A 7,863-nucleotide genomic window follows, 5' to 3' on the forward strand; every position below is an offset into this window, starting at 1 on the left:
TTCTTCATTTAATTGACAGCGCTGTGGCCAATTATTTTAAAATTGTGTCCTCTGGTTTCTAACTTTTCTACCAGTGAAGATAACTTCATTTTATTTACTCTGGAAACATTCTTAATCCTTAGGCTCCAAGGACAACAACTCCAGCTTCTCCAACATTAGCAAAACTGAAATCCCTCATCTGTAATGTAAATATCAAAGCATCCAGTTCTAGGCCTTGTCATCATGCTATACTGTGGGATTTAGATCTAGGATTTACATAACAAAAAGGAGAAGGCCATATTCCTGAGCTTGCATGATTTACCTAGTAATTTATAAAATCCATTAAAAGGTTTTGACCATTTAGTTCCACTAAAGTCTATATTCCAAAAAATGTTGTGCATTTGTTGCCTGTATAGTGTGTCTCTCTGGATAAAACAAGTCAAAATGAAGAAATTATATTGATATCAGGAGAATGTTTCAGAATAGTTTGTAGGGAAAAGAAAATCTTACCATTGGCAATAATAACGAGAATGTTTTTTGGACCGTTTCCCATATGGCAGATGAGTAAATTGTAGATGATATTGAGTTCTCTCATGCCACCAAGTGTTTATAAAATAGAGCAAAAATGCAAGTAAATTCTAACAGTCCAGGTGGCAATTTATGTATTTGACCTGACGTTAAATGCAAAAGAATCTGGAATTATACTGGCACAGACCAGCTGTCTGGAATCATTGTTGGTGGTCTCCACATGCCTGTAGTTACCCAATCTGGATAATGAGGCTTACTTTGCTGACGCAAAGTGTCCTGGATTCCAGCACCTTTACCTGAACAGTAGCACATGAAGGAAACCCTATCCCTAAAAAATTCTTGAAAGCTTTGACAGCTGGCCAAAGTCCATCCCCACCCTTGCCAGTTATCAAAACTGGGGGTCATTTAATAGTTTTGAAAAGTCTGTAACATTCAGCAACAATTAAAAATGAAGTAAATAATTTTTAAAAATTAAGGAGTATTAAAAATGTGTGAAAACTATAAATTCTGATAAAACAACACCCTTGCCAGTTATCAAAACTGGGGGTCATTTAATAGTTTTGAAAAGTCTGTAACATTCAGCAACAATTAAAAATGAAGTAAATAATTTTTAAAAATTAAGGAGTATTAAAAATGTGTGAAAACTATAAATTCTGATAAAACACCTGAAAACACATAAGTAATTAAAATATTAAACTCAACCAAAATAATTTCAAAATAGGAATGTACCTTTTTCTTACCTGTCTTCTTTACATCCACATTTTGGGGGTTAGGATCCTATTCCAGGTCAGACCTGTCACAAAATCCAAGATGGATTCTCTTGCATAAATACTGGGCAATCTCAGCAAGTTGGAGCTCTTTTGCTGGACTCTAACTGTGGCGTGAACTGATAGATTCAGTGTTCCAAATCTGTCAATACGTTCAAGAGTGCCATATTTGACTAAATGTACATGCTTCTGTATGAGCAAGGAAATATTGACATCTCTATCTGGAACTTCTGGTGTTTTGGCAAGAGCTGGGTGTAGCTGTCTGTGTTTTGTTATAGAGAACATCTAGAATTTTATACAGACTAGATGAGTGCAGATTCAAAAGATTATACATTGAAATAGTTTGATCGGCAATAAAATTAATATTGAAATTCCTCTGACTGGCAGCAGCCTTTAATCATAAAGAATATTGTTTACAAATAGAAAATTGTCACTGGCCGAAATCCAGCCTCTTCAAAACTGTCCATAATAGAAAATCTTCTTTCCCTAAATCTAAATAGAAGTGAAAGATTACAGTTATTTTTGAGATGAATTATGAATGTTGAGCAGGAAGGGAAATTAAGATGGAAGCAGTATAATGTCTCTTTCACTATCACCTTGAAAGTGCTTCAGTGATAAATGTCTGAAGGTCATTCTACAACTTCCCAATAAGAGGCTGCAAATTTATCATACTGACCTTTCTCCAGGATTAAGTGCAGAAACCAGATGCAATGACGTCACATCTGTACTCTCATATGATTAGTAATTCAGAAGTTTTTCCACCACCAGTATAGAGTTTAATAAACAGAATCCAAGAAGTATAATGCTCAATTTTATAAAGGCCAATTTTAAGTCCCTATCTTACCTTGTGCAGGTAGTAAAATTCATATATGGACTGCCTACACCCTCCCTGTGATCTATTCCACATTCTACACCCACAGCATAATTGATCATTTTTTTGCTACATGGGAGACAATTGTTCTAGATGGCAGGTCTGAATTAAAAGGTTGTGCTTTGATTATTTTGTACTTTGATTAGCAGATGTTCTATCCATTTTTGGACAGCTGGAAATATCAAGTGGAATTTGTTGCATGTGAGCTACTGAAGGAATATAACATAGCACAGGATCTGTTGCTGTCAAGGCTGTAGTGATTACTTCCAGCATCCAGATTGTGACTATGATACTTCTGTTGCTTAACAGGTACCTCTACTCATAGCGAATGCCATTCTCGCTTCTTTCCTTCAGATGGAAAAATGCTTCGAAGAGGAGAAGCAGCAGCAGCAGCAGCATCAATAACCACTTTTGGGCCCCACAGAAGGCATGAGATGAGTTGGGCTGCACAAGGTCAGCAGTGCTTAGCACATAGAGCTTATAGGCCTGACTCTTCTCCCCAGACCTAATTGGAGATCAGTACTGGAGGGGGTTGTTTTATTGCCTGCTGGGCTATTGCAAGCATCTACAACATTGTGAAATTAAGTCTACTAGCCTGCTCAGTGTTAATCCTTCCAACATCTTTGTTCAGGTAGTTATGCTGTAGAGAACTATTCTAAACACATTAACTAGGTTTGAAACACAAATAGCATGTCAGCGCAAGCACATAAAGGCTTTATCAGGCCTAGAAATAAATATCACACCCTACGTCATCAAGGATTTAAAATGTTATGAACCATGTCATGTTGGATAGCTTCAATTTCATCATAGCCTTGCATTTTAAGGCATTATCCCCCGTGAGCACAAAGGGTCACAGATCAAATGTAATCTCACTAAATAGCAGGGCAAAGTGAAGCAGCTAAATGGCCTACTCCTGTTTCCTAAGACCATTAGGTCAGTGGCCAAAGGCCTGTCAGGACCAAGTAATACATCACCTTTCCTGCTGGCCTCAGTAATCAGCAGGACAAAACTTTAGTGTTTGCACCAATGGCTGGCCTCCACTTCACACGGAAGGTCATTGAGTGTGCAGTGCACAGATGGATATCAGACACAAGCTCAACAATTCATTGAGGGATAGAGCATGACCCAGCAGATCTGGACAACAGCACATATGTACAGAGATAATAAATCCTTTTCCCCACTTCAAAATGCATGATGGAAAAGACACGATGACCAGTATTAAACATAAACTCCTCTCCGCATATATCAGAGGCATTTTAGTAAATGGGTAGAAAAATAGAGTGCTTGGGATAATGGTGGCAATTTTGATATCGCACATTACCGACAATGGTAAACTGATCCTGTTCACTATTTTGCGATAATTATTATTGAGATGACTTTTTTCTCTGAAAATAACTGAGTATTATCTTGTGGAATACTGCTATTTTTGGACAAAGAAAGAAACAAAGAGAAAGTATGAATAAAAATGAAAAAGAAAAAGACTGAAGTAAACAAAAATATGCACTTGGAGTTTCTTATGCCTTGTAGCCAATGAATAAGCAAATGATCCTACAGATAAAAACTGCAAAGAAAGGAGAATACAATTACAAGTTATCATTTTAGAGACCTTTAGCTTGAATATGTTTTAATAATTAGAACATATATTTGAAAATGTATCTTCCAAGCCAAACTTCTTTCTTGAGAACAGGTTTATTGAAAAGTTATTTTAATTCTTATTCTTAAACAAAAATTCCCTTGATTCCAGCAGGGGGCACCAAAATATAAGAATATAAGAAAAAGAGCGGGAGTAAATTTCCTGATCATGCTCTGTTGAGTAAGATCCTGGCTGATCTCTCACCTCAGCATTACTTTATATTCAAAAGATCAAATTAGCTTTCAAGATCAGAAGCTACTGGAGCGAAGGTTCACAAATGCTTTTTTGCCAAGGCCTTATGTTATACTTTGCCATGGCAAAGCATCTCCATACTATTCAATGCACTTCAGCAGTGAGGCAGTTGGCAAGCTACCATTTTTGCAACGTTTGGGTTGGAGCAGCGCAACTTATTAATACAAATTGCATCTCTAATTGTGCATTTATTGCTTATCAGAAACTGCTATACAAGCCATCCATGGGTAACGAATGGGTTCCATTTCTACGAATGTCCATAACTCAATCTTGTCTATAAATCTGAAAATGTACAAAACACTCAATATGGTAGTCAGATCTCCACAGCTTTGTAATGAATGATGTTCATGAGTGCCAATTAACATGAACATTTATTGATTGTCTTCACCTGCCTAGTTACAATGGTACAGAATCAGCATGTCCTACGCTCAATGGCTGGTTTCAATGGCCTTGAAGTATCAGTGGCTGTTACATTGTTTAATAGAGTATTGTTGCACAAATATCAATAGAAGGAATACCAGTCAGATTTCTAAAACAACTCTCTTAAATGACTCTGGTGTCTGATTACTGTGAGAAGGTTACAAATAAACAGGCTTATTTTTCAAGATGGGCTCGCGTTTGAATTTATAATATTTATGGGCGCTCGTTTGTAAGTACAGGGTATCCATAAGTTGGGAGTGCAAAGGAACCCATTTATGACTAGATTTCCACCACACATATTAGGAAAGCTGAAGCAAAACTAGGGAACTTCCCCAACAACTTGACCAACTTCATTAAAGGAAACGCTGCAGGAATGTCTTCGTTCCTGCCTGGGTTGCCAGTTAAACACAGGATGAAACCCCTTCACACACAGAGCTAGAAGGGGTCTGTAGACAAGTTATCTGGTGGAGCCTTAGAGAGCATTGAACTGTTGTGTGGCTTTAGGGAGAAATTAAGTATAATTTATTTCATAAAAATTTCTAGAGTCCATGTTTGTTAGCATATCTCTATTTAGCAAAAGTAGGAGCAATATTTTACATTTTTATGGCATCTTTAATGCAGTAAAATGCTCCAAGGTGCTTCACAGGAATGTTATCAAGTATTACACTGAGTTACGGTAGTAACCAAAAATTTGAACAAAAGCTGATGACGAAAGCAAATTCCTTCCAGGGGAAAAATAAACTATTGCAGAAGGTGTCAAGCTCAGGGAGAAGGCTGGGTGCTGAACACTGGTGGGAGGGGGAGGGCAAATTCATTTTTGTGGCTGAGGTAAGATTTAAAACATGTACTGCTTGCTTTTTCCCTGTAAGTATGAAAATATCGACACAGAGTCAAAAAGAATTTACAGTCCATGGAGCTGCAGGTTTCTTTGCCTGAGGTCACAACTGAAGAGGGGCAAAAAGAGAAACAGGGAACCAGGAGGAGAACCAAAGTTGCGCTGATGGTACCCAGTGTAAAGCCACCAAATGAACCTCCAGTCTACTTACTTAATTAGTAGAAGAAAAGTTGAAAGGTTTGATATTGACATTGCTTTGTAGTGTTCAATAGCAGAAGATTACTACTTTAAAGTACTTAAGCAGCAAATAACAGAATAGGTCAAGAATTGATATGAAAACTCCTCCTTCTATCCTGGGTAACACCAAGTGTTATTTCACTGGCTGCTTGTCAGGCTAAATGTTCCCTATTGCCTTGACTCCAAATGCTACTGTTGTAGCCCCTAGTTTGAATGCTACATTTGAACTGCACAGCTACCTCTTCCTTTGAAATGAAGAAACAAGAAAGATGCAGGCAGCTTCCTCATTTCCTGGAAAGCAAATTCCATACTTCTATCTCACGTGCTGAGTCACTAACAGATCATAGCTATCCTGCCGTGGGTGGCCATCCCCTGATGATCCACTACCTGGAGTGGATCACAAGGGGGATGATCACACACAGCAATGTGATATACAGCACTGAGCCATGGGATAATCAACAACACTAAGATTAAACAGATGATATGCTAAAATGGGCAAAATTGAAAGGTTTATTCAATGATGGAGCCTGGAAAGATAGTCAGGAAAATATGTTGCTAGGAGGAAAAGCAGGTGTTTCGATTAATACATTTATTTCAGAATGAAGACCCATTGAATCTCACTGGTAATTTCAGCACAGTGAGTTTCTGGTTTTCTTTGTGACTGTTCAATGAAGGTTGTAGGTTGCACTTTTGATATCTAATTAATGTTTGTAAGGGAGAAATAGTTGTTGCAAAAATCGTGATATTATGAGGTACATACGCAATGCCAGGAAAACATCAAACACTCTAACATAAATAGCAGAATAGCACAATGAAACACCGTTCAATGTAATGATGCAAGAAGTGATGGCTGCTATGGTCTAACATGGATTAAGTCACCTTTATGCATGATTTGAGTGTATGAAAGGTGCTAAATGATCTATGTTTTTGACTCTTTTGGGTTTAGCACTTAAATTAACATTTTATTACAAATTTGCCTAAAAAAATTAGCAGGATATGAATAGGTCAGAGTATCTGATAGAAAGGACACTTTTTAAGTGGAACATTTTCAGAGGAAGTGTTTAGAGAGCAGTTTTAAACTGAGTACTTGACTTTTTATAAAAATTTTCATAAACCAAGGGATATAGGAGGAAATTTTCAGGGGACCTCTTTTTGGACTGAAAAACAGGCAGTCAAGAAGTAAAAACTGGAGGAGAAGTTGAGCAGCCTAAGTCTTCAGTTACTGGGCAGAGCCTTTCCATTGTGGAGGAGACTTAAACATTCAAATTGCTCTGTGGAGTTAGGGGTGGTGCAGGGGTGGAAACGTTAGTGCTGCTGTTGCTCACCTCCAGGGATCTAAGTTTGATCCTGACCTCGGGTGCTGTCTGTGGTGGATTTCCTCCCACAGAATAATTACTAGATTAACTAGTAGCTTAATTGGTACTGTAAATTGCCCCTTCAGTAGAATCAGGAGAGTTTGAGACAACATGTGAGAGAATAGGTTACAGGGAAATAAGTGAGGGACAGGACTGAGTGAAATGGTCTAAGCACCAGCAGACACTCTTTGGAGCTGAATGTTCTCCTTCCATGTCATGAGAAAACGTAGCAAGTTATAGGACCCCAGTTCCAAATTTCAGATACAAGTATGCAAAACTTGCATAGCACAAGCTTCACCCGTGCATATTGAGCCCGATTAATTGCTCTTAAATGGACAAAGGATACTCAGAAAACTACTCAGTGAGAACAGCTGTTATAATAAAACCTATACCTCTGGATGGTCTGGATCCCTGGTGGCACTGACTTTAATCCAATTTTTCATTACTTCAAAATTATGCACATATTTTCCTGTAGAAGTTACAAGCCATTTACTTGGGAAGTTTGCTTAGTATGACACAGCCGGCTTTCAAACATTTATGCATTTATAATCACTGCATTCCTTTAGTGTTTAAAACTTAAAACAAAGTTTACTGTCACGTCTTTCTGTCATTTCTTGAAGAAAAGAAGCTAGACACTATCCAGGATAAACCTTGAATGGAACACCATTCACCATCCATTCCTTCCGTGACTGGTGTACTGTGGTTGCAGTTTGTACCTTCTGCAAAATGCACTGTGGTTACTTGCTTCGGCAACCCCAATGGCATATCCCAGACCTGTAACCTTGACCACTAAGAAAGACAAGGACAGCAGGCACATGGGAACACCAGCACTTGCAGGTTCCTCTCCAAGTCACACACACTTGGAAGAATATAGTCGTTCTTTTAATGTTGCCGGGTCTAGTTCCTGGAACAACATTGTGTGAACCCCTGCACCAAAAGGAGTGCTTATCATCACCACATGAAGGCCTTTTAGGAATGGGCAATAT

Source organism: Pristis pectinata, chromosome 2 (genome assembly GCF_009764475.1).
Source record: "Pristis pectinata isolate sPriPec2 chromosome 2, sPriPec2.1.pri, whole genome shotgun sequence".
Classification (NCBI taxonomy): Eukaryota; Metazoa; Chordata; class Chondrichthyes; order Rhinopristiformes; family Pristidae; genus Pristis; species Pristis pectinata.